The sequence below is a fragment of the Musa acuminata genome, chromosome BXJ2-9 (genome assembly GCF_036884655.1).
Source record: "Musa acuminata AAA Group cultivar baxijiao chromosome BXJ2-9, Cavendish_Baxijiao_AAA, whole genome shotgun sequence".
NCBI lineage: Eukaryota > Viridiplantae > Streptophyta > Magnoliopsida > Zingiberales > Musaceae > Musa > Musa acuminata.
In genome coordinates, this window is record NC_088346.1 from 17,413,162 (window position 1) to 17,440,410 (window position 27,249).

The 27,249-nt window shown below is 37.9% G+C and overlaps 1 long non-coding RNA gene across 2 annotated transcripts; it reads left to right on the top strand.

Moving 5' to 3' along the window:
• LOC135623323 (uncharacterized) lies at positions 1 to 27,249 on the top strand. 2 transcript variants are annotated; one of them, XR_010491338.1, is made up of 3 exons: positions 14 to 332; positions 14,791 to 15,332; positions 26,237 to 27,249. It is a non-coding gene; the product is annotated as an uncharacterized LOC135623323 (long non-coding RNA). The 2 variants fall into 2 exon arrangements; XR_010491339.1 differs by lacking the exons at positions 14,791 to 15,332; positions 26,237 to 27,249 and adding an exon at positions 8,956 to 9,258 and having other exon boundaries at positions 1 to 332.

The following is a 27,249-nucleotide window of genomic DNA, read 5'->3' on the forward strand; positions in this document are numbered from 1 at the left end:
GCAAGAGAATATTTGATCGCCAATCCAGCTTCTGACCCAGCTGCCAGCTACAACTCCCTCGATGTTGCCTGCGGCTCCCCCCAATAGCTCCAGAAGCCATTCATTCCTGGGCTAAGCTCTCCACCTCCCCTCAGGCCTCGGTCTCATCCTCTCCATCCTGTGGCGATGGCTTTGCAATGGGCCTTTGCTCCTCGGCCACCTATCATGGCCCTATGCTGCGTGGCTTAGAGCCCGATTCCGTTGGCGATGAGATCGTTGATGTTCGACTTCGATATGAGGAATCTGCTGCCTCCAAAACCCCCCAATCAACATGCTGGGGAGGCCTTCTCCTTGTATGGAATTCTTTCACCGCTACAGTAGATGGACCATCCCTCCATCCTCGATGCATACATGCTAGTGTTTGCTTGGTTTGTCATAATTTGGTTTGGGACTCGCTCGCTTCAATTGATTTACATTAGATTCCGTCGTGCATGGTGATTTTAAATGTATTCTCATCCCTTGTGACAGACAAATGGGGCGATTCCCGTTTTGTTAACTGTTGATTGTGCTATGATTGATCTTGGTTTTATTGGGCCTAACTTCACTTGGACTAACGAGGCCTGACCCGTGTCAGTGTTAGATTAGATGGTGTTTTCTTGTTGGCTTAACCTATTCAGACCGTGTTCCGTTAGGCATTTAACCAATGTCCTGTGTTATTCTCGATCGTCTCGGGTGGTCAATGGATTAGGAAATAGTTGTTTTATTTTCAGAATTTTTGAATTGAGAATCAAGGATTCCATGATGACATTAGAGCCAACTGGTTGACTCATAATCACCCCACTTGTATCCATCCCTCTAATCTTGTTAAGATCTTGTTGGAATTGGCAGCAGTTTAGTCACTTGGACCAACGGGTTGCTGATGTTCAAATTTTAATTTCTAATTTGGAGTCTAAAGATGCTCCTTGTTGGGCTTGATGATAGTGAAGCTTCTCAGCTCTCCTGTTTGTACAACCAGTTTGATATTATCCATCCTTAGGCAAATCAATTTAAAAGTGATGGCCTTTAAGCCAAAACTAATTCGATCGATTATGGTGATCGCAACACTCAATTATTACTATAATCTGATTACTTTACTTGTAGATGTAGGCAAAACTTTATCCACTCTCTTTGAGTTGGGTCTGCTATCTTTATAGATCTATCTTAGTTAACTTGCATACAGAGTTCTGGACTCAACCTTGTATCTCTGATTTTTGCTCCTTGGAGTGGTGACCTTCGATGCCTGGTATTATTGATGATTCTGCTCATGGCTCCTTGGTTCCTCCCTTTGATCATTTTGAGATTGGCAATCTATTCGTCATTTGGGTCATGAGAGGAGCCTCAGATCTCACGGTCGAATTTTATCATGGGTTCTTCCCTTCTATCCTACACAAAACTTTTATCATCTTTATTTCTAAATGTTCCAACCAGTCGGTCATTCCTGAATTACCAAATCCTTTCTAAACATTTGACCAACCGCATGAATGTCTGCTGCCTCAACTCAGTTGATTTTTAATTGACCGATTGATTAGCCTTTCTTAAGTGGCACAAGAGGTTGCATATTTTTTGTTTAGGTCTTAAGAAAGAAACAAAAATCTATATGTTATTATCAAGATTGACCTCGAGAAGACTTATGACCCCATCACTCTTGGTCTACTATCATCAACGCTCTTCATGTGTTTTAACTTTCTTAATCTTTTTTTTTAACTGCATTTTTTAATATGTTTGTGTGATCAACGGTGAGCATTTTGCCAATAAGGGTGACCTTCTCTCCCTATCTTGACATTGTTGTGGCTCAGCTTCTCTCTTTCATGATTCTCGACTTACTCTCTTTTTGTTTTAAACACGAATTGTATTTGTCTCATTTGATGGATACGGACATCTTTATGTGTTTTAAAGCCAAATCAAATACCCTATGCTTCCATTAGTTATATTTTTGAATGATATGAATGGTCTTACCAATCAAAAGATTAACCTTACTAAATCTAATATTTCCTTTCCTTGGTTTATTCGATTCGTGCTCAGATCAAACAAACGTGATGTTTGCAATTTCTTTAACATTACTCATGTTACTACTTTCCGTTTAAATACTTAGGCACGTGGATCTCCTTTGGCCCTTACCTGCTTCCAACTTTGATTCCCACATCACTTCTATTCAGCATAAGCTTGACGGGTGGCAGTCCACTCATCTTTCCCCGGCAGGTAGTCACACTAATTAACTCTATTTCACTTGCCTCTCCTATTCATAAATTTATCTATAACTTGGATGTCACAATCACTAATTAAGTCTATTTCACTTGCCTCTCCTACATCTCATTTGTTGGAACTAAGGTGTTATTATTCCTAGGCATCTTGGAGGTCTGGGTATTCCTAACATCGACCTTTCTTAGTTGGCTCTTCAGACCAAAACAGTTGTCTTATCTTTCTAGAACCGATAATATTTGGTTTCGTGATGTGGCTTAGTATGGCTTTACTCATCGTAGGAAGGTTGTTTTTCAACATAATATGATATGGTTTGGGTGCTTATTTCTTAAAGCTTTGGATGCATTTAAATTTGGTTTCTCGTTGTCGATTGAAGATGGTTTGTCTATTGATGTTTGGAATGATGATTGGTTTTTTGATGTTCCAATGAATCTCAAACCAACTTTTCTGTATATGGATGCTTTTTATGGAATTTCTTCTGTTTCTGATCTGATTACTAATGAATGGTTCTTGGAACTAATGATTTGTTGCGCTCCTTGTTTGGGGAGGTTTCTACTGGTGTAATTTCTTTTGATAGATATGTCACTTAATCCCTTTGATGATAAATGGAAATGAAAGCTTACAACTAAACCATCAGAAAGTGCTTACATGTATTTATCTCAAAAGTATGCATCCTCACTTGTTACTGAAATTAACTGGTTTAGCTTGTGGAAGTCTGATTGTATTCCCCGGATTACTTGTTTTTGTTGAAAATTTCTGCATCAACCTCTTCCTACTAATTATATCATACAATTTGGTATTTTGGAGGCTAAAACTTGCTTTCTTTGCCATCAACGATCCGATAGTGTACATCACATATTATTTAACTATGCTTTTATTGAATGTGTCTTTGCAATTCTTAGTCGTAAACTTGATGTTTCTTTTCAATTTTCAAACTTATGGCATGCCGGTAAGTAGCTCCTCGAAGGTAAGGGTTTGGATAAAATGCGATCTACGACACTCGGGGGTATGATCATGTGTGCTTTCTGGTTGGTTTGGAATGTTGGGTTGACAGTCCATTTGTTTAGCCCAAGGTGGGCTTTATTAGCCCATAGCTTACCCGTTTGACCTAACCCTAGATCAAAGTTAAAGGGGTGTGGGGGCTATATTTTTTAATGCATAGGGCATTAACGAGGGCAATAGATGAGATCTTTGTAGTAGCAAAAAGGAGGAGATAAAGATAAAAATCCAAGGAGAAAGAAAGGAAAAAAATAAGGACAACGCAAAGAGACTGTTCTCAATCATTCAACAGTGTTCTCATCTCAAGTTAGATCAAATCTACAGTAGATTCTTACTGTGATTACTTGGAGAGAATTAGGGATGATTTAGAATTTTGTACATAGTGACATGATCTTTGTATCCCAGTTATTCTCTTGTGATTATTGCTAGAGTTTTAGGCAAGAGAATGTGATTTGTATATTCATTATTTTTATAGTAGATTATCTCTAGTTTGCCCCCTGATTTTTACCCTTCACATTGGAGGGATTTTTCACGTATATCTTGGTGTTTTATTTGATTATGATTCCATTTAATTTCATTGCGTGTTATGGTCTGCTAGTATTTGTTCATATACAAAAGTTTATTTCTATTTATATCCTATCAACTGGTATCAGAGCAGAGTTGTGGTGATTTAATTTTTGTATTTGAACATGGAGGCTAGTAGTGTTTCTCGCATGATTAGTTTGAATGGAAATAATTGGATGATATGGAAATCAAGAATGGAAGATATCTTATATTGCAAAGATTTGTATGGACCTTTGCATGAGGATAGTGCAAAACCCACAACTATGACAGATGATAAGTGAAAGAGGTTAAATCGAAAAACAATTGGGTTTATTCGACAATGGCTTGATGATAGTGTCTTTCACCATGTTTCTATTGAAATTTCTATAAATTCTCTTTGGAAAAAATTGGAAAGTCTCTATGAAAGAAAAACAGCTAGCAACAAAGCTTTTTTTATCAGAAAACTTGTGAACCTAAAATATAGAGAGGGTGCTTCTATTGTTGAGCATTTGAATGAAATGCAAAGTATCACTAACTCGTTATTCTCTATGAAAATGTCTCTTGATGATGAGTTACAGGCATTGCTACTTTTCAGTTCATTACCAAAAAGTTGGGAGACACTAGTGGTTTCCCTTAGTAATTATGTACCAGATTGTGTTATGACTATGAGTCAAGCAATAAGTAGTTTGTTGAATGAGGAGTTAAGAAGAAAAAATTCAGCAACATCTCAGAATGATTCACAAACACTTATCTTAGAGAATAGAGGAAGGTCAAAGTCTAGAAGCAATTCACGCATGGGTAGAAGCAAGTCAAGATCAAGAAAAGATATTGTTTACTATAATTGTGGTGAGAAAGTACATTACAAGAATCAATGTAAGTAACTTAAGAAGAACAAGAAAAAGGAAAAAAAAAGTGGAGTCTACAGAGTCAAAAGATAATATCACAACTATAGTGCAGGGTGATGATTATTTGATTTTGTCTATTTTTGATGATATTTTTTCTTGTGTGTGTCAGGATCTCGAGTGGGTGATTGACATAGGTGCTTCTTATCATGCTACACCATGGAATGAGTTTTTTACTACTTACAGGTCTGAAAATTTTAGTATTATCAAGATGGGCAACTATGACACGGCAGATATCATTGGCATGTGTGATATCCATTTAAAGACCAATTTTAGCTGCAAGTTGATGCTTAAGGAAGTGAGGCATGTGGTTGACTTGAGACTAAATTTAATTTCAGTTGGAAGGCTAGATGATGAAGACTATGATAACAAATTTTATAGAGAGTAATAGAAGCTCGGTAAGGGTTCTCTTATACTGGCTAGTGGAAAGAAATGTCATACTTTGTATAAGTTATAGGCCAAAGCTTGTGGTGAACGATTAAATGCTATAGAGAAACACTTCAGCATTGAGTTGTGGCATAGGCGATTGGGACATATTGTAATATCCCTCACTTTTAAAAATTATTAATAAAGATTTATTTATAAATCGGAGGACTTATATGTAAAAATAGAAATTTCAAGGACTAAACTATTAAGTTAAAAAAAAAACCTAAAATTTCAGTTTTATCCCACCGCCTCCCACGCTCTCTATTTCTCGAGAAACAGAGAGAGGAGCAGTGGGGCGTGGGGAGAAGAAGAGAGGAAGAAGAGGGAGAAGAGAAGAAAAGAAGAAGAAGAGAAGGAAGAGGGAGAGGAAAGAGAGAGAGAGAGCTGCAGCAGCTAGGGCTACAGCACCTCTGTTTCGTGTAGGAGGAAACATATGAGTTCATGTGTGGGGCGTCCGGGAGGAGAAGGGAAGAAGAGGAGAAGAAGAGAAGCATAAGAAGAAGAAGAGGTGGCTGCAGCAAGGGCTGCAGCGAGGAGCTGTGGGGCATTGGGGAGGAGAAAGGAAGAAGAGGAGAAGAAGAAAAGAAGAAGAAGAGGGAAAGAAGAGAGGAGGAAGAAGAGGGAGAAGAGAAGAATAGAAGAAGAAGAAAAAGAGAGGGAAGTGGGAGAGGAGCAAGAGGTGGCAGCAGCTAGGGCTGCATCACCTCTGTTTCCTGCAGGCGGAAACAGAGGAGACAGGCGGAAACAGAGGAGACGAGGTGTGGGGAGTTAGGGAGGAGAAGAAGAAGAAGAGGAAAAAGAAGAAGAGAAAAAGAAAAAAAAGGATGGCTACGGCATGGGCTGCAGTGAGAAGGTGTGGGGTGTCGGGTAGGAGAAGGGAAGAAGAGGAGAAGAAGAAGGAGAAGGAGAAGAAGAAGAAGAGGAAGAGAAGAAGTAGAAGCTGGTGAAGAGTTGGCACCTCTGTTTCCTACAGGAGGAAACAGAGGAGAGGAGGTGCTATTCGTCGGGGAGAAAAGGGGAGGAAGGAGAAGAAGAGAAGAAGAAGAAGAAAGGAAGGAGAAGGAAGAGGAGAAGGGAAAGAAGTAGCTGCGGCTGCGGCTGTGGTAGCTGCAGCTGTGGCAGGGAAAGAGGAAGAGGAAGGAAGAAGGGAAGGAGAGGAAGAAGAGAAGGGGAAGAAGGGGCTGCGGCTACAGCGATGGCAGCTGCAGTTGGAAGAGAAGAAGGAGAGGAAGATGAGCAGGAGAGGAAGAAGAGGTTGCGGCCGTGGCTGAGGCTGCGATTGCAGCAGTGCAGCTAGGAAAGAAGAGAAGGAAAGGAAGAAGAAGAGAAAGGAAAAGGGAAGAAGAGAGGAAGAGGAGAAGGGGAGGTAGCTGCGGCAGTGGCAGCTGCAGCTGGAAGAGAAGGAGAGGAAACATAGCAGGGGAGGAAGAAGAGGCTACGATCGTGGCTGCGTCTGCGGCTGCGATGTTGGCTACGGTAGCGGTGGTGGCTACAACAGCTGCTTATGGGAAAGAGAAAGAAAGGAAAGGAAAAAAAAAAAAAGGGACTGTGGCCATGATTGCGGTTGTGGTGGTGGCGGTTGCGGTTGCGGTGGTGGCGGTTGCGTCTGCGGCAGCTGTGTTTGGGAAAGAAAAAGTATGAACGAGAGAAGGGAGGAAGGAAGTAGTGCAGTGGAAGGGGCTGCGGTTGTGACAGCAGCTGCGGTTGTGGCTACGACTGTGGTAGTGGCAGCGGCGATGGCTGCGACAGCTATGTTTGAAAAAGAAAACGAAGGAATGAGAGTAAGAGAGAGCAGGTGACTATGTCTATATGTTCTGCATGAGCTGCAGTTGTGAAGGAAAAAGAGAAATATGTAGAAAACGAAACAAAAAGAGGACATGGAGGAAAAGTAGAAGGATTTGGGCTGACACCTTCTTTGGATCTTCGGATCAAAATCTTTGAAAGGCAAGTGTTCCGATCCTTCCTATTTCAAGCTTTCTAATCTTTCCTATTGCAAGTGTTCTAATCTTTCCTTACTATAATTTTTTCTCTATATTTGCTTTGAATATGAGGAACTTTGAATTGTTCTAGCCTTGTATTTGATATATCTCCTGTTTAGACGTAACGATTCAAATCTGTGCAACTTCTGAGATTATGATCTTTCTACCGTGTTATGGTTACAACTTCATTTATTGACCTCTGATTTAGACAAAACTTATTTGATCAGAATATAGACTCATAAATCTTTCTTTTGATAGCTTATTTTATGAATTCGGAGCAAGTTTGTCTACCCAAACTTCTGTTTCAAATGAGCCTACATATTCTGTAAAATAGGGATCATAATTTCTGACCTTTTGATACCGAGCTGCCTATAAGTCGATGTTGGAAACTCCGATTTGTTCAAAACTAATTTTAGTAGAAACTACACTCGTAGATCTTTCTTTTGATATATGGATTAAAATATTTGGAGTCCAAACACCTGCCCAATTATCTATTGAATTCTGCCAAACAGAGATTTTGTTCTCCGACCCTTGTTTACTAAATTATTTGTAACTCTCTGTTGGACAGTTCAATTCATATGTAGCTTATTTTATCTGAAAGTAGATTTAAATATCTTTCCAATGATATATTTCTGAGTAAATTAGAGCACGATTGATAGTTTGAATCATTTGTTCAATGTGCCTCTTGAATTCTGCTAGAAATCGAGCTTTGGTCGATTTCGGATATTCTGGTTTCATTCCTTTGGAAATTGATATCCTTTGGCTTTCTTATTCAATTGAGCTTTATATTACTGCTTTGAATTCTTGTATGCTCTTGTCCTTAAAATTATTTGCATTCTTGAAAACTATTGTGTAACGTTTATACTATATCGTATTGACTCATATAGGCACATGTATATCCCATTGTTCTGCATTTGCTTTCGATATGTGCCTATTCCAGTTTCATTCCTTTGGACATTGAATTCATCTAGCCTTCTTATTTGAATTGAGTTATATATGATTGCTTGGAATCCTTGAATGCTCTTGCTTTCATTTCCTTTCGAATCTGAATACAATTGTGAAAGATTATTGCTTACTTCGTATTGACTCATAAAGACATATGTACGTTTTGTTGTTCCGCGTGTGCTTCCGATATGTGCTATTTATTGTTCATACTGTCCCTTTGTACTCTAGTATTTGTGGGATATTGTGAACCTTTGCCAGAAATAGAGAAGGGAGTTATGCATAGAGCCTGTGATGCTCTGTCGGCCCTTATGACTTCACTCAGACGTGGGTGGATGGAGCTCCCAGACGTGGGAGACTTATGTTTGGTGGTCATTCAAAAATTGATGTACTATATTATGTTTTGGTCCCATTTCACCTTCTGTATAGTTTATATGGTATCCAGAGCTTTGGTTATGTGTTTCTATACATGCTTTGGATAAGAATGAAATGAATGCAACGTCAATTCAACGTTTGAGCTTCTGTTTCATATTCATTCTTTGAAATGCTCCGAAATGGTCCATACGCCATTGATTTGTTCCAAAATATTTCATTTATAATTGATATGCTCTGAAACATTTCATACGCCTTTGATATACTCCGAAATGTTTCATTTGCTATTGTTATGCTTCGAAATGTTCCATATGTAGTTAATATGCTCCGGAACATTTCATACGCTATTGATATGCTCCAATTACTCTATGCTCAATCTGTTATGAACCAAATAGGTTTTGAATGACATGACACATATGATTTTGTATCTAATGATATGGTATCTTGAAAATTCTTATATTCTGCCTTGCATTATGATATCTTACTTATTTGAAATCATTCTTTTTGTTCTGAATATGCTTTGTCACTTGTTGAGCTATTTTTAGCTCACTCCGTTGTTATATAAAATCTTTCAGGTTAGCTTGTCACTCTTTGAGATGTTTGAATTGGGCTGAGGCAACGGAGAGCTATTCAGAATTATAGGCAAGTATGGTTGGTTATTATATTATTGTTGTATAAGTATATTTTGTATGTAATGAAATGTTGTCGATGAACCAAAATTGATATACCTTGTAAATGTGTTAGAAGATCTCTTTTATTTAGAATTTCGGAATGTTAAGTCTAGTTTACGATGATATGGACTTGTGGTAAATTGTTGGAGTTATGATTGTATAAATTACATAGCTTGTTGATTTATAAATGTTGTTAATGTTTGTTAAGTTGGCTTGGGTTGCCATAAATATGAATTATTGAGTGATGTGATATATGATTATAAACTATACAGGTTTTATAGATATGAATTTGATAGAATATTTTTCAGTATCCTCAAATGTTAGTTTGGATCCTGGATTAGTTTGTGATGAAAATTTTAATATTATCGATATTTTTGAAGGGCGTGATAGAGGTGGTATCAGAGCATGGTTTGAGGATTACTGAAATATTTGATATGTTGACGTGCAAAATATATTGAGGTCTAGTGAACTATAATGATCGGTGAAAATTTTCTTTGATGCATTTTAGGAATCTAGGATGACGAGGACATTTAGTCCTTCTACTTCATCTACTTTTGATTAATTAAGTGTGATGAAAGGGTTGATCGTGGATACTAAATCAGAGTAGCGCAATGAAAGCATGGTGAACCTAATTTCATTGGTAGTAGAAAAATGGATGATGCAAACAGAGAAGATATTTGATGTACAAAATTGTTCTGATGATCAAAAGATTTCTTTTGCCACCTTATATTGGAAGTAGAGGTTGATCATTAATGACAACAATGAAAAGAATTTTTGGAGATCAGTGACAAGAATGATAAGGACAAGTTTACCAATAAAAATATGATTGGAAATGAATAAGAAAGTAATAACAAGAGTGTCAAGACATTTGGATTTGAAATGGGAAGTCACCACAAAAAACTCAATCATGTGTGAATTACAAGTTAAATTATGAAACAAATTTGTGTTTTCGGGTGACTGGAGTCTATTTTGCTTGTGGAAAGTTGGATCATAAAATAAAAGACTGCCCTTTAAACAAGAAGAAAGAGTCACTGCCGCCTAAATCATCAGCTCATGTTAGAGTACATGCTATCACTGAATATGATTCTAAAACTTTTGAATTAGTAGTCGAAGGTTTTATGCATGTTTATGAAAGAATGTAAATATTTGTTTGACCATGGGTCCCATCTATGATTTGATTCATAATATTTTGCTTATCTCTTCGGTATTCAACCTAGACCACTGCATTATGTGTTATATGTAAATACAATCATTGGAGATTCTTTGATAACGAACTTGAATCTAGTCCTCTTGTCTGATTCTTATTGGAGAACTTGAACTTTTTGCTGATTTAGTTCTCCTAGAGATTTGGAGTTTTGATATTATACTTGGTATGGATTGGCTATCTTCCTATCATACCAGTATGGATTGGTATATAACAAATGATCACTTTTTGCATATTTGATCAGTCGATCTTTTATTTTGAGAGTATTGGACATGATTTATCTCTTTGCCTAATGTATCCCAAGATGACTTGCTTGGATTACCTTCAAACGTGACTTTGCTTTTAATTTGGTCATTGGGACAATCCCAATATCTAAGCCTCTCTACAGAATGATATCATTTGTGTAAGTGGAATTGAAAAAGCAACTACAAGGACTATTAAATAAGGATTTTACTTGGCTTAATATTTCATCATGGGGTGTTCTGGTGTTAGTTAAAAAGATGGATGGAACATTGAGATTTTACATTAATTTTAGACAATTGAATTAGGTGACCATCAGAAACAAGTATTTTCTAAAGTAACGACTTGTTTGATTAACTACAGGGTGCACAAGTATTTTCAAAAATTGATTAAAGGTCGGGTTATCATCTATTGATGATCAAGGAGGAGAATATTTCGGTCACTCTTGGATAATTGTGTAATTGTATTGTATTGATGAAATTATTTGAGAGTAGGAGGAGGAAATAAAGAAATCATAATCCTCATCTTTTCATCGATTGAGCTATGAACAATTTAGAGGATTAAATTTTCTTTTAAGGGGGGAGAGTGTAATATCCCTCACTTTTGAAAATTATTAATAAAAAAATATTTATAAATCAGAGGACCTATATGTAAATATAGAAATTTCAAGAATTAAACTGTTAAGTTGCAAAAAAATCAAAAACAAAAAATTTCGGTTTTATCCCACTGCCTCCCATGCTCTCTATTTCTCGAGAAACAGAGAGAGGAGCGATGGGGCGTGGGGAGAAGAAGAGAGGAAGAAGAGGGAGAAGAGAAGAAAAGAAAAGAAGAAGAAGAGAGGGAAGAGGGAGAGGAAAGAGAGAGAGCCCTAGCAGTTAGGGCTATAGCACCTCTGTTTCGTGTAGGAGGAAACATAGGAGTTCATGTGTGGGACGTCGGGGAGGAGAAGAGAAGTAGAAGAAGAAGAGGTGGGTGCGGCAAGGGCTGTAGCGAGGAGCTGTGGGGCGTTGGGGAGGAGAAAGGAAGAAGAGGAGAAGAATAAAAGAAGAAGAAGAGGGAAAGAAGAGAGGAGGAAGAAGAGGGAGAAGAGAAGAACAGAAGAAGAAGAAAAAGAGAGGGAAGTGGGAGAGGAGCAAGAGGTGGCAGCAGCTAGGGCTGCAGCACCTCTGTTTCCTACAAGCGGAAAAAGAGGAGACGAGGTGTGGGGTGTTGGGGAGGAGAAGAAGAAGAAGAGGAAAAAGAAGAAGAGAAAAAGAAAAAAAAGAACGATGATTACGGCATGGGCTGCAATGAGAAGGTGTGGGGTGTCGGGTAGGAGAAGGGAAGAAGTGGAGAAGAAGAAGGAGAAGAAGAAGAAGAAGAAGAAGAGGAAGAGAAGAAGTAGAAGCGGGTGAAGAGGCGGCACCTCTGTTTCCTGCAGGAGGAAACAGAGGAGAGGAGGTGCTGTTCGTCGGGGAGAAGAAGGGGAGGAAGGAGAAGAAGAGAAGAAGAAGAAAGGAAGGAGAAGGAAGATGAGAAGGGAAAGAAGTAGCTGTGGCAGCTGCAGCTATGGTAGGGAAAGACGAAGAGGAAGGAGGAAGGTAAGGAGAGGAAGAAGAGAAGGGGAAGAAGGGGCTGCGGCTGCGGCGATGGCAGCTGCAGTTGGAAGAGAAGAAGGAGAGGAAGATGAGTAGGGGAGGAAGAAGAGGCTGCGGCTATGGCTGAGGCTGCGACTGTAGCAGTGAAGCTGGGAAAGAAGAGAAGGAAAGGGAGAAGAAGAGAAAGGAAAAGGGAAGAAGAGAGGAAGAGGAGAAGGGGAGGCAACTGCGGCAGTGGCAGCTGCAACTAGAAGAGAAGGAAAGGAAATAGAGCAGGGGAGGAAGAAGAGGCTACGGTCGTGGCTACGACTGCGGCTGCGGTTGCGATGTTGGCTGTGGTAGCTGCGGCAACGGTGGTGGCTGCAGCAGCTACTTTTGGGAAAGAGAAAGAAAGCAAAGTGGAAAAAAAAAAGGGAGCTGTGGCCGTGATTGCGGTTGCGGTGGTGGCGGCTGCGTCTGTGGCAGCTGTGTTTGGGAAAGAAAAAGTAGGAATGAGAGAAGGGAGGAAGGAAGCAGTGCAGTGGAAGGGGCTGCGGTTGTGACAGCAGCTGCGATTGTGGCTACGACTGTGGTAGTGGCAGCGACGATGGCTGCGACAGCTATGTTTGAAAAAGAAAACGAAGGATTGAGAGTAAGAGAGAGCAGGTGACTATGCCTCTATGTTCTACATGAGCTGCAGTTGTGGAGGAAAAAGATAAATATGTAGAAAACGAAATAGGAAGAGGATACAGAGGAAAAGTAGAAGGATTTGGGCTGACACCTTCTTTGGATCTTCGGATCAAAATCTTTGAAAGACAAGTGTTCCGATCCTTCCTATTGCAAGCTTTCTAATCTTTCCTATTGCAAGCGTCCTGATCTTTCCTTACTATAATTTTATCTCTATATTTGCTTTGAATATGAGGAACTTTAAATTGTTCTAGCCTTGCATTTGATATATCTTCTATTTAGACGTAACGATTCGAATTTATGCAACTTTTGAGATTATGATCTTTCTACCTTGTTATGGTTATAACTTCATGTATTGACCTCTGATTTAGACAAAACTTATTTGATCAGAATATATACTCATAAATATCTCTTTTAATAGCTTATTTTAAGAATTCAGAGTAAGTTTGTCTGCCCAAACTTCTGTTTCAAATGAGCCTACAGATTCTGCAAAACAGGGATTGTAATTTCTAACCTTTTGATACCGAGCTGCCTATAAGTCGATGTTGGAAACTCTGATTTGTTCAAAACTAATTTCATTATAAACTAGACTCGTAGATCTTTCTTTTGATATATGGATTGAAAGATTTTGAGTCCAAACACCTACCCAGTTATCTGTTGAATTTTGCCAAACAGATATTTTGTTCTCCGACCCTTGTTTACCAAATTATTTGTAACTCTCTGTTGGATAGTTCAATTCATATGAAACTTGTTTTATCTAAAAGAAGATTTAAATATCTTTTCAATGGTATATTTCTGAGTAAATTGGAGCACGATTGATAGTTTGAATCATTTGTTCAATGTGCCTCTTGAATTCTGCTAGAAATCGAGTTTTGGTTGATTTCGCATATTCTGGTTTCATTCCTTTGAAAATTGATATCCTTTGGCTTTCTTATTTAATTAAGCTTTATATTACTGCTTTGAATTCTTGTATGCTCTTGTCCTTAAAATTATTTACATTCTTGAAAACTATTGTGTAACGTTTATGCTATATCGTATTGACTCATATAGGCACATGTATATCCCATTGTTCCGCATTTGCTTTCGATATGTGCCTATTCCAGTTTCATTCCTTTGGATATTGAATTCATCTAACCTTCTTATTTGAATTGAGTTATATGTGATTGCTTGGAATCCTTTAATGCTCTTACTTTCATTTCCTTTCAAATCTGAATACAATTGTGAAAGATTATTGCTTACTTCGTATTAACTCGTAAAGGCACATGTACGTTTTGTTGTTCCACGTGTGCTTCCAATATGTGCTATTTATTGTTCATATTGTCCCTTTGTACTCTGGTGTTTGTGGGATATTGTGAACCTTTGCTAGAAATGGTGAAGGGAGTTATGCATAGAGCCTGTGATGCTCTGCCGGCCCTTATGACTTCACTCAGACGTGAGTGGATGGAGCTCCCAGACGTGGGAGACTTATGTTTGGTGGTCATTTAGAAATAGATGTACCATATTATAATATGGTCCAACTTTACCTTTTGTATGTTTGATATGGTATCCAGAGCTTTGATTATGTGTTTCTATGCATGCTTTGGATAAGAATGAAATGAATGCAATGTTAATTCGACGTTTGATCTTTTGTTTCGTATTTATTCTTTGAAATGCTCCGAAATGGTCCATACGCCATTGATATGTTCTGAAATGTTTCATTTATTATTGATATGCTCCGAAACATTTCATATGCCTTTGATATGCTCTGAAATATTTTATTTGCTATTGTTATGCTTCGAAATGTTCCATATGTAGTTGATATGCTCCGAAACATTTCATACGCTATTGATATGCTCCAATTACTCTATGCTCAATCTGTTATGAACCAAATAGGTTTTGAATTACATGACACATATGATTTTGTATCTAATGATATGGTATCTTAAAAATTCTTGTATTCTGCCTTGCATTATGATATCTTACTTGTTTGAAATCATTCCTTTTGTTCTGAATATGCTTTGTCACTTGTTGAGCTATTTTTAGCTCACTTCGTTGTTATATAAAATCTTTCAGGTCAGCTTATCACTCTTTGAGATGTTTGAATTAGGCTGAGGCAATGGATAGCTATTCAGAATTATGGGCAAGTCTTGTTGGTTATTATGTTATTGTTTTATAAGTATATTTTGTATGTAATGAAATGTTGTCGATGAACCGAAACTGATATACCTTGTAAAAGTGTTAAAAGATCTCTTTTATTTGGAATTTTGGAATGTTAAGTCTAGTTTACGATGATATAGACTTGTGGAAATGGTTGGAGTTATTATTGTATAAATTACATAGCTTGTGGATTTATAAATGTTGTTCATGTTTGTTAAGTTGGCTGGGTTGCCATAAATATGAATTATCGAGTGATGTGATATATGATTATAAACTGCACATGTTTTATAGATATGAATTTGATAGAATGTTTTTCAGTGTCCTCAAATGTTAGTTTGGATCCTGTATTAGTTTATGATGAAAATTTTAATATTATCGATATTTTTGAAGGGTGTGACACACATGAGCGAGAAGGGGCTGCAAGCTCTTTCCAAGAGAAGTATTGCCAGACCTCAGAGGTACACATCTAAACCCTTGTATTGATTATTTGGCTAGTAAACAACATAGAGTTTCATTTGCTAGTCTTACTTTGTCTAGAAAAATGTATGCCTTAGATCGTGTTTATACAGATGTATGTGATCCTTTGAGGACAAAAACTCCTAGTGGATCTGTTGATGTTCCTAGTATTAGTGGTGCACTTTATTTTGTCATTTTTATAGATGATTTTTCCATGAAAATTTGGGTCTATACTTTGAAGACCAAAAATTAGGTTATTAATGTCTTCAAAGAGTTTCATGCTAGAGTTGAAAGGGAGACAGAAAGACAATTGAAATATATAAGATTAGATAATGGTGGTGAGTACACAGGATTGTTTAATGATTATTGCAGGTCACATGATATCCAACATAAGATAACAGTTCCTAGTACACCTTAGCATAATGCTATTGTAGAGAGGATGAACCATACCATTATGGAAAAGATCAGATATATGTTTTCATAGGCCAAGCTACCTAAAAAGTTTTGGGATGAGGCTTTGAGGACTGCAATTGATGTGATCAACTTGTCATCATGTACAACCCTAGATGGTGATGTTATAGAGCATGTATGGTCAGGGAATGATGTTTCCTACAAGCATTTAAGAGTGTTTGGTTGTCATGCATTTGCACATATTCCAGATAATGAGAAGTCTAAGCTGGATGGTAAGACTAAAGAATGTATTTTTTTTAGCTACTTACATAATCATTTTGGTTATAGGCTTTGAGATCCAGAAAAATAGAAGGTATTTAGAAGCAGAAATGTAGTATTATTTGAGGATCAAACCTTTGAGGATTTGAAGAAGAAGGCACCAGCTAAGACTTTTGCAAAAGGATTAGCAGATTGTGACCCAATTACTCCTCCAATATATTAGGGTGATGGGGGAGATGTGCAGGAAGATAGTGTAGAGCCTGATGTTGATCTACTTGCAGGATATGTTGAGCAAGAAGAAGTTGGAGAGCAACTTCCCGTAGAACCTCAATTGAGAAGATCTTCTACACAATGTCAACCTTCCAAAAGATACTCTACAGATGAGTATGTGATGCTTACTAATGCAGGTGAATCAGAGAGTTACCAAGAAACAGTTGAAAGTGAGCAGAAAGAGAAGTGGTTAGTTGCTATGTAGGAAGAGATGAAAGCTCTTCAGAAGAACCATACTTATGATTTGGTACTACTACCAAATGGAATGAAGACCTTGAAGAACAAGTGAGTTTTTAAGTTGAAGACTCAAGAATATTGTTCTCAACCAAAGAACAGAGCTAGATTGGTTGTGAAAGGCTTTGGTCAAAAGAAATGTATTAACTTTGAAAAAAAAATTTCTCCTATTATTAAAATGTCTTCTATTTGTGTTGCTCTTGGTATTGCTGCTAGCTAGGACTTGGAGGTTGAGCAGTTAGATGTGAAGACAACTTTCCTTCATAGTGATTTGGAGGAGAAAATTTATACTAGAAAGCTTCAAAGTCAAAGGTAAAGAGAAATTTATCTGTAAGTTGAAGAAAAGCTTGTATGGGCTAAAGCAAGCTTCAAGATAGTGGTACAGAAAGTTTAATTCATTTATGACAGAAAATAGATATAAAAGAATGGCTTCAGATCATCGTGTGTATATCAAATAGTTTGGTGAGAATTTTATTATTCTCTTACTTTATGTTGATGACATGCTTATTCTTGGAAAAGATATGTCTTCAATTGACAGGTTGAAGAAGGAATTGAGTGAGTCTTTTGTAATAAAGGACATGGGGCCAACAAAGCAAATACTAGGTATGCAGATTTTTCGTGATAGAAAAAATAAGAAGATTTGGTTGTCATAGGAGAAATATATCGAGAAGATATTGGAAAGATTCAGTATGAGTAATGCAAAACCAGTTGGTTCTTCACTTGCAAGTCACTTCAAGTTGTGCTCAGAATAGAATCCGTCAAGTGATGAGGAGAAGGAGAAAATGCAAAAGGTTTGTTACTAGCAGCTGGTATGTACGAAGCCGGACATCATATATGTAGTTGGTCTGACACGGGAGTGTCTAATTTGCGACAATCTGTTCATATGGACCATGCTAATAATATGATATTTTTTTCAGCCAATAATATTGCCATATAATCTTTCAGCCTACTTAGATAAGACAGCTCATCAGCATATTTCCTGCACAAAGGAATACATTAATGGAGTTGGTTGGCAGTTGTAAAGCTGTATCATGGTATTTTTCTTCATGGCTAAGGAATATATTAATTAAGTTGGTTGGCAGTTGTAAAGCACTTAATTTTGAAATTTCCTATGCATGAAGGGTTGTTTCATGCACTAGTATTTATTTTGGGGTTTAGGGCTTAGAAAAGACTTTAGAAAACTGAGGATATTGGCGGAAGCTCTCTTGGAGTGCTTTTTTGAACTCTGTATCTCTTGGATGTGTCCTTGAGTGGTGAGTCTTTTGCTTTTAGTTCTGTATCCTTGTTTATTGTCATTAGGGTGGTGATTTTTCTGTATCCCTTTTGATTTTAAACTTGGTGGTGAGCTATTTTTCGTTTTACCGAAGGTTCTTTAAGAGTTCGTTCATTGCCTTCTGTGATATTTTCTATCTATACAACTATTTTATTGGTGTTCTTTCAAAATTCATTCTGCATTTTTACCCTCCCCGGTATCAGTTTGGTATCAGAGCTAAAGGCTAGAGATCATGGCAAGGCAGAATGAAAAAGATGTAGTTGGTGAAGGTAGAGACCACGAAGATGACGCTGAGTCATTGAGGCTGTAGCTATGAAAATTGCTACGTAGCTTACAAGAGAAAAAATGAGATAATCGACGAACTTCAAAGTAGACATAACCAACATGAAAATGAAGCTCGAGAGTTTACTTCTGATGATGATATACCTCTTCCAAGGGAGTCGAGAAGATGTCGGAGAAGAAATGGAGCCCAAGATGAGTGGCAGAATAAATATAACCCCATATTAGATATTCCAGAATTTGAAGGTAAAATAGATGTTGATGACTTTATTGATTGGCTTAACATAGTAGAAAGAATTTTTGATTTTCATGGACCACCAGAACAAAAGAAGGTCAAACTTGTGGCACTCAAACTCAGGCGGAATGCATCTTTTTGGTGGGAAAATCTGAAGAAACAAAGAGAACGTGAGGGGAAGAGTAAGATCGTTACATGGGAGAAAATGAAAAGGGAGCTAAAGAGAAAATATTTACCTCATAATTATAGGCAAGAGATCTTTCTCAAAATACATGATTTCAAGCAAAAAGATCTTAGTGTGGAGGAGTATATTGCAGAATTTGATAATTTGATGTTAAAAGGAGAACTTGTGGAACCGGAAGAGCAAACAATTGCAAGATACTTGGGAGGTCTGAAGTATGAGATTGCTAAAGTTTTTTAGCTACATCCATATTAGTCTTTAAATGATGTGAGCAAGCTGGCATTAAAAGTTGAAAAGCAACAGAAGTTTGAAAAGAGTTTTCGGTATGGCTCAAAAGAAGGCTACACAAAAGGAGGAAGTTTCAAGCCTACTGTCCAAAGCAAGGTGATATCGAAGGTGCAAGAAAAGGGTGAATAATCTGCTGGTAGTAAAAAAACAACTAATTCTTCTACCCCAACTGGCCGAAAATGCTTCAAATGTCATGGTTTTGGGCATATTGCTTCGGATTGTCCAAATAGGAGGATTGTAACTTTGGTTGAAGATCATAGTGATGGAGGAGAAGATGAAGCTGACGATGAACCAAAATACGATGATGATGAGGAAGAGATTACTTATGCTGATCATGGTTTGTCTATTGTATTGCAACGTAGTTTACAAGTGTCATATGTGGCCGACGATGAAAGTTGGGTGAGAAAAAATGTGTTTCACATTAAATGCACTTCTCTTGGCAAAGTGTGCTTGGTGATCATCGACAGCGGCAGCTTTGAGAATGTGGTATCTTTGGAGATGGTGCAGAAGCTAAAGTTGGATACCATCCCTCATCCACATCCATACCAGTTATGTTGGCTGCAAAAAGGAAATGACATCAATGTAACTAAATGATGTTTAGTTTCATTTTCTATTGGCAAGTATTATAAAGATGAAGTATGGTGTGATGTTGCTCCTATGGATGCTTGTCATTTGCTGTTGGGAAGACCTTGGCATTATGATAGAAGGGTGTTGTATGACGGCTACAAACATACTTATTCTTTTAAGGTGAATGAAAAGAAGATTATTTTAGCTCCATTACAACCATCCGAAACCAGTGCACCAAAAAAGAAAGTTAGCGCTTTTATGTCCTATGGTGAATGCAAAGATGAATTAGACAAGGGTGGTCATGTTATGGCTCTACTAGTAGTAGAAGAAAATGAACAACACAAGGAGACACCAGAAATCATGAAACAAATCTTGGAAGAGTTTGAAGATGTTATACCAGAAGAGATTCCACATGGCTTTCCACCCTTGAGAGATATCCAGCATCACATTGATCTTATTCCGGGGGCTATTCTACCTAATAAGGCAGCATATAGAATGAGTCCCAAGGAGCATGAAGAAATTCAAAGGCAAGTTGATGAATTGGTGAAAAAAGGGTTAATCCGGGAGAGCATGAGTCCTTGTGCGGTTCCAACCTTGTTAGTACCTAAGAAAGATGGTTCTTGGAGAATGTGCGTGGACAGTCGCACCATCAACAAAATCACAGTGGACTATCGCTTTCCTATTCCAAGGTTAGATAATTTACTTGATCAATTATGTGGTGCTTGTATTTTCTCAAAAATTGATTTGAGGAGTGGCTATCAACAAATAAGAATGAGGCCCGAAGATGAGTGGAAAACAACATTTAAAACTAGAGAAGGTTTATATGAATGGTTGGTTATGCCATTTGGGCTATCTAATGCTTCTAGCACCTTCATGAGATTTATGAATCACATACTTAAGCCATGCATTGGGATATTTGTTGTAGTTTATTTTGACGATATATTGGTATATAGCAAGAGTGAAGAGGAGCATATGAATCATCTGAAAGAGATCTTTCTTATTTTGAGGCATCAAAACTTTATGCTAATCTAAAGAAGTGTGATTTCTTTACTACTAGTGTAGTGTTTCTAGGGTATGTTGTTTCAAAAGATGGAATCATGATGGATCAAAGTAAGGTAGAGGTTATTCTCAGTTGGCCAACACCTACTTCATTGCATGAAGTGAGGAGTTTCCATGGCTTAACTTCGTTTTACAGAAGATTTATCAAGGGTTTCAGCTCTATTGTTGCTCCAATCACCGAATGTCTGAAATGTGATAAATTCAAATGGACTAGTGAAGCTAATGATACTTTTGAGCTTTTGAAAAGAAAGGTGACCGAAGCTCCTATATTAGTTCTACCAAATTTTGATAATGTGTTTGAAGTTGAATGTGATGCATCTAATGTGAGAATTGGTGCTGTTTTGAGCCAAGACGGAAAGCCCATTGCATTTTTTAGTGAAAAGCTGAATGATACGAGAAAGAAATACTCTACTTATGATAAGGAGTTTTTTATAATTTATCGAGCTTTGTCTCATTGGAGTCAATACCTTCTTGCCAAGCCATTTGTTCTATATTCTGATCATGAGGCATTAACGTTCATTAATCACCAGCACAAGCTAAACAAGAGGCATGCAGCTTGGGTGGAGTTTTTATAATCTTACAACTTTACAATCAAGCACAAATCTGGTGTTCAAAATGTAGTTGCTGATGCATTGAGCAGAAAGCATTCTTTATTATCAGCAATGGAAGTCAAAGTGGTTGGATTTGAAACATTCAAAGATCTATATGAGAATGATGTGGATTTTGGCTCGATATGGCAGAATTGTAAATCAGGTTCCTTTCAACAATTTTTTATCTTTGATGATTTTATTTTTCGAGCTAATGCTTTGTGTGTTCCATCTTGTTCTTTGAGATATGTAATTCTAGCTGAAGCTCATGGTGGTGTTTTGGGAGGACATTTCGATAGGGACAAGACTCTAGCTCTTGTTCAATCAAATTTCTACTGGCCTAAAATGTTTAGAGATGTGGATAGACATGTGAAGCAATGCCGATTGTGTCACTTGGCAAAAACAAGAAGTCAAAATTCTGGTTTGTACACTCCATTGCCAGTGCCAAATGCTCCATGGGAGGATGTGAGTCTTGATTTCGTTTTGGGACTAGCAAGAACTCAAAGGAACAAGGATTCTATCATGGTTATTGTTGACAGATTTTCAAAAATGTCTCACTTTGTTCCATGCAATAAATCAAATGATGCATCTCATATTGCTGATTTCTATTTTAAGGAGATTATTAAATTACATGGTATTCCAAGAACTATGGTGTCTGATAGAGATTCAAAATTTGTTAGTCATTTTTGGAGAACTCTTTGGAGGAAGCTGGGTACTTCTTTGAATTTCAACAGCTCGCATCATCCACAAACCGATGGGCAAACTAAGGTAACAAATAGAAGCTTGGGAAATTTGCTTAGAAACTATGTTGGCAAGAATATTAAGCAGTGGGATGTCATTCTTCCACAAATTGAGTTTGCCTATAATCGTTCTATGCATCATAGTATTGATAAGAGTCCTTTTGAGGTAGTTTATGGTACTAATCCTGCTAGTCCTTTGGACTTAATCTCTCATTCTACAACAAAGCAATTTAGTAGAGATGCTGATGAAAGAGCTAAGCAGATAAAGAAGCTGCATGAGGGTGTGAAAGCAACCATTGAGAAACAAAATGAGAGGTACATGCAAGCTGCTAACAAACACAGAAAACTTGTGGAGTTTAATGCAGGTGATTTGGTTTGGATTCATCTAAGGAATGAGAGGTTTCCGCCGGGCAAATTTGGAAAACTGAAACCAAAGGCTGATGGTCCATTCAAGGTGCTTAAGAAAATTGGCAAAAATGCTTATGAGATTGAGCTACCTAAAGACTACGGAGTATCCCCAACATTTAATGTGACTGATTTAAGTCCTTTTTATAATCATGATGACGAAACAAACACGGACTTGAGGATAAGTCTTTTTCAACTAGGGGAGATTGACACGGGAGTGTCTAATTTGCTACAATCTATTCATATGGACCATGCTAATAATATGATATTTTTCTTCAGCCAATAATATTATCACATAATCTTCCAACCTACTTAGATAAGACAGCTCATCAGCATATTCCCTGCACAAAGGAATACATTAATGGAGTTGGTTGGCAGTTGTAAAGCTGTATCATGGTGCTTTTTTTCATGGCTAAGGAATATATTAATTGAGTTGGTTGGCAGCTGTAAAGCACTTAATTTCGAAATTTCCTATGCATGAAGGGTTGTTTCATGCACTATTATTTATTTTGGGGTTTAGGACTTAGAAAAGACTTTAGAAAACTGAGGATATTGGCAGAAGCTCTCTTGGAGTGCTCTTTTGAAATATGTATCTCTTGGATGTATCAATGAGTGGTGAGTCTTTTGCTTTCAGTTCTGTATCTTTGTTTATTGTCATTAGGGTGGTGATCTTTCTGTATCCATTTTGATTTTAAACTTGGTGGTGAGCTATTTTTCGTTTTACCGAAGTTTCTTCAAGAGTTCGTTCATTGCCTTCTGTGATATTTTCTATCTGTACAACTATTCTATTGGTGTTCTTTCGAAAGCCATTCTGCATTTTTACCCTCCCCGGTATCATGGTGTTACTAGCAGATTTCCTGCAAATCTAGGCAAAGAGCACTGGGCAGTAGTGAAGTGAATTTTTAGATATCTCAGAGGGAGCTCTAAGGTTTGTTTAAGCTTTGGAGGTAGACCACCTATGTTGACAGGTTACACAGATGCAGATATGACAAGAGATATAGATACAAGGTAAGTCCACATATGGTTATATACTTATTTTTGTAGGGGGAGCTATGTCATGGCAATCCAGATTGCAAAGGTGTATTGCTCTCTCGGCCATAGAGGCATAATATATTGCTGCTATAGAGGTTTGCAAAGAAATATTATGGATGAAAGAATTCTTACAAAAATTGGGGCTGAAACAGGAAAACTATATGGTGCATTGTGATAGTCAAAGTGTCATCCATTTGTATAAGATTCCAATGTTTCATTCCAAGTCAAAGAATATAAATGTCAGATACCACTGGATTCGAAATGTATTTAAAGAAAAGCAGTTGCAACTTTAGAAAATTCACACAGATAACAATGGAGCAGACATATTGATAAAAACCTTGCCAAAAGAAAGATAGAAGATATGCTGACAGTTGGTCGGTATGGCTTCTCATTGAGGAGTCTTGGGACAGTCTCCCTTATGGGCTGAAGGGAGAGGTTGTTGGACTGACAGCCCATTTGTTCAGCCTAAGGTGCACTTTATTAGCCCACAGCCCACCCCTTTGACCTAATCCTATATCAAAGTTAAAGGGGTGTAGGGGCTGCATTTTTTAGTGCATAAATATGGTATCAATGAGGGCAGCAGATGAGATCTTTGTAGTAGCAAAAAGGATAAGAAAAAGACAGAAATCCAAGAAGAAAGAAAGAGAAAAAAAATAAGGATAACGCAGAGAGACTGTTCTCAATCATCCAACAGTGTTCTCATCTCAGGTTAGATCAAATCTATAGTAGATTCTTACTATGATTACTTGGGGAGAATTAGGAAGGATTTAGAATTTTGTGCACAGTGATGTGATCCTTGTATCCCAATTATTCTCTTATGATTGTTGCTAAGATTTTGGGCAAGAGATTGAGATTTATATATTCATTATTCTTATAGTAAATTATCTCTAGTTTGCTCCGAGGTTTTTATTGGGTTGACAGCCTATATTCAGCCCAAGGTGGGCTTTATCAACCCACAGCTCACTCCCTCTTAACCTAACCATAATTTATATTAGGAGGGGGTGTGGTGACTATAAAAAGAGGTAGAAAAAAGCAGCAACAAGGTAGTTTTTGGCAGCCACGAGATTCCAAAGAAAAGGAGGAGAACAAGGCAGAAAAGGAAGAGAAAGAAAGGGAAGAAGACAAGGACAATACAGAGAGACTGTTCTTAATCATCTAACAGTCCTTTCATCTTAGGTTAGATCAGATCTATAGTAGGTTCTTACTGTGATTACTTGGGGAGAATTAGGGAGGATTTAGATATTATGTATAGTGACGTGATCCTTGTATCCCAGTTATTCTCTTGTGATTGTTGCTAGGGTTTCGGGCAAGAGATTGAGATTTGTATATTCATTATTATTATAGTGGATTATCTCTAGTTTGCCCTGTGGTTTTTACCCTTCACATTGAAGGAGTTTTCCACGTATATCTTGGTATTCTATTTAATTGTGGTTCCATTTAATTCTACTGTGTGTTATGGCCTACTAGTATTTATTCATATACAAAAGTTATTTCTCTTTATATCCCATCAATGGATATCAGAGTAGGGTTGTAGTGATTTAATTTTGTATTTGAACATGGAGGCCAATAATATTTCTCGCATGATTTGTTTAAATAGAAACAATTGGATGATATGGAAACTAAGAATGGAAGATCTCTTATATTGTAAAGATTTATATGAGCCATTGCAGGGGGATAGTGCAAACCCAACAACTATGACAGATGATGAGTGGAAGAGGTTAGATCGAAAAATAGTTGAGTTTATTTAACAATGGCCTGATGAAGTGTCTTTCACCATGTTTCTACTGAAAGTTCTCTATATTCTCATTGGAAAAAATTTGAAGGTCTCTATGAAAGAAAAACAACTGACAACGAAGCTTTTTTGATCAGAAAACTTGTAAACCTAAAATATAAAAAGGGTGCTTCTATTGCTGAACATTTTAATGAAATACAAAATATTACTAACTAGTTATCCTCTATGAAAATATCTTTTGATGATGAGTTGCAAGCATTGTTACTTCTTAGTTCATTACCAAAAAGTTGGGAGACACTAGTAGTTTCCCTCAGTAATTATGCGCCAGATGGTGTTGTCACCATGAGTTAAGTAACAAGCAGTTTGTTGAATGAGGAGTTGAGAAGAAAGAATTTAGCAATATCTCAAAATGATTCACAAGCACTTATCTCATAGAACAGAGGAAGGTCAAAGTCTAGAAGCACTTTACGTATGGGTAGAAGAAAGTCAAGATTAAGAAAAGATATTGTTTGCTATAATTATGGTGAGAAAGGACATTACAAGAACCAATGTAAGCAACCTAAGAAGAGCAAGAAAAATGGAAAAAAAGTGGAGTCTATAGAGTTAAAAGATAATATCACAACAGGGTGGTGATTATTTGATTTTATCTCCTTCTGATAATATTTTTTCTTGTGTGTGTTAAGATATTGAGTGGGTGATTGACACATGTGTTTCTTATCATGCTACACTACGGAGGGAGGTTTTTGCTACATACAAGTCTGGAAATTTTGGTGTTGTCAAGATGGGCAACTATGGTACAACAGACATCATTGGCATGAGTGATATCCATTTAAAGACCAACATTGGCTGCAAGTTGGTGCTTAAGGATGTGAGGCATGTGGTTGACTTGAGGGTGAATTTAATTTCAATTGGAAGACTAGATGATGAAGACTATGATAATAGATTTTACAAAGGACAATGGAAACTCAGTAAGGGTTCTCTTGTTATAGCTAATGAAAAGAAATCTAATACCTTATATAGGTTGCAAGTCAAAGCATGTGGTAAGTAGTTAAATGCTATAGAGAAAGGCTTCAGTATGGAGTTGTAGCATAGGCGATTGGGACATATGAGCAAGAAGGGGCTGTAAGCTCTTTCCAAGAGAGAGGTATTGTCAGACCTCAGAGGTACATATTTAAACCCTTGTATCAATTCTTTGACTGGTAAACAACACAGAGTTTCATTTGCTAGTCCTGCTTTATCTAGAAAAATGTATGCCTTAGACCGTGTTTATACAAATGTATTGTTGAATCTCGTATTTTGATGATGAAACCACTTGATATATGTTTATGATTTAAACTGCATTTTGAGCGATGCAGGTCTACTCGATCAGGATTAGACAGTTAACGCAGGAGGAATTGACGTTGCGCCGGAGGAGATCACGTCAGGATATTGGACGACAGAAGGCTTCGGACGTCGGGCAGCGGGCCAAGGAGAGCGGAATTGCGCCAAGGATATTGGGGTTGCGGAGGTCAACCGCCGATTGGGCAACAAGCCGCAAGAGAGGACGATGCGCTGAAGAATCGGACGAAGCGCCAACTAATGACGTGCCGGGCAACGGAATGTCGATTCGCGTTGTAACAATTGTCTAGATCGGAGTAGAGTTTTAGTTTGTGTGTGCAGGAATAACTATGATAATGAGAAAGACATAAAGCGAAACAAAGTGCAGAGTCAAGCACGAAGGATTCATTGGGAGTTCAAGAGTTCGACGGAAGTCCGAAGGTTCGTCGGGAATGCTGCCGGAACTAGCCGAGAATGAGTAGGGAGCTTGCCGAAAGGTTTTTTGGAAGCTCACCGAAAGGTTCGTGGGAAGTTCGCGGAGCTCGCTGAGAGAGATCGGAGCTTGCCGAAGAAGCTCGTTGGAACTCGCCAAGATCAAATCGTGAAGTTTAAGAGCTTGCCGAGAGTCCGCAGAATGGTTTCCGAGAGTTTATCGGAAGACCGCCGAAAGTTCGCCGGAAGCTCGCCGGAAGAAGTCTTGACTTATGGACTTTGTAATAGCTTATAAAATGTCTTTAAATTCATAGTTAGCATGTTAATTAGGGTTAGGATTAGGTATTAATCTTATAACCCAAGTAGGGGCCAATTGGGCCCGAGTTCGGACTAGTTTGGGGCAAGATTGAAGCTAAACTAGTGGGCTGAAAACACTGTAGGCGGTGGCACTGCCTGGGCTGGGCGGTGGCACCACCCAGTGCCCGAGAGCTGGGCGGTGACACCTCCTGGGCTGGGCGGTTGCACCGTCCAGCACCCGAGCGCTGGGCGGTGGCACCGCTTGGCTGGGCGGTGCCATCGCCAGCATCGGGAACCCAAAGAGAATTTAAATTTTGGAGCC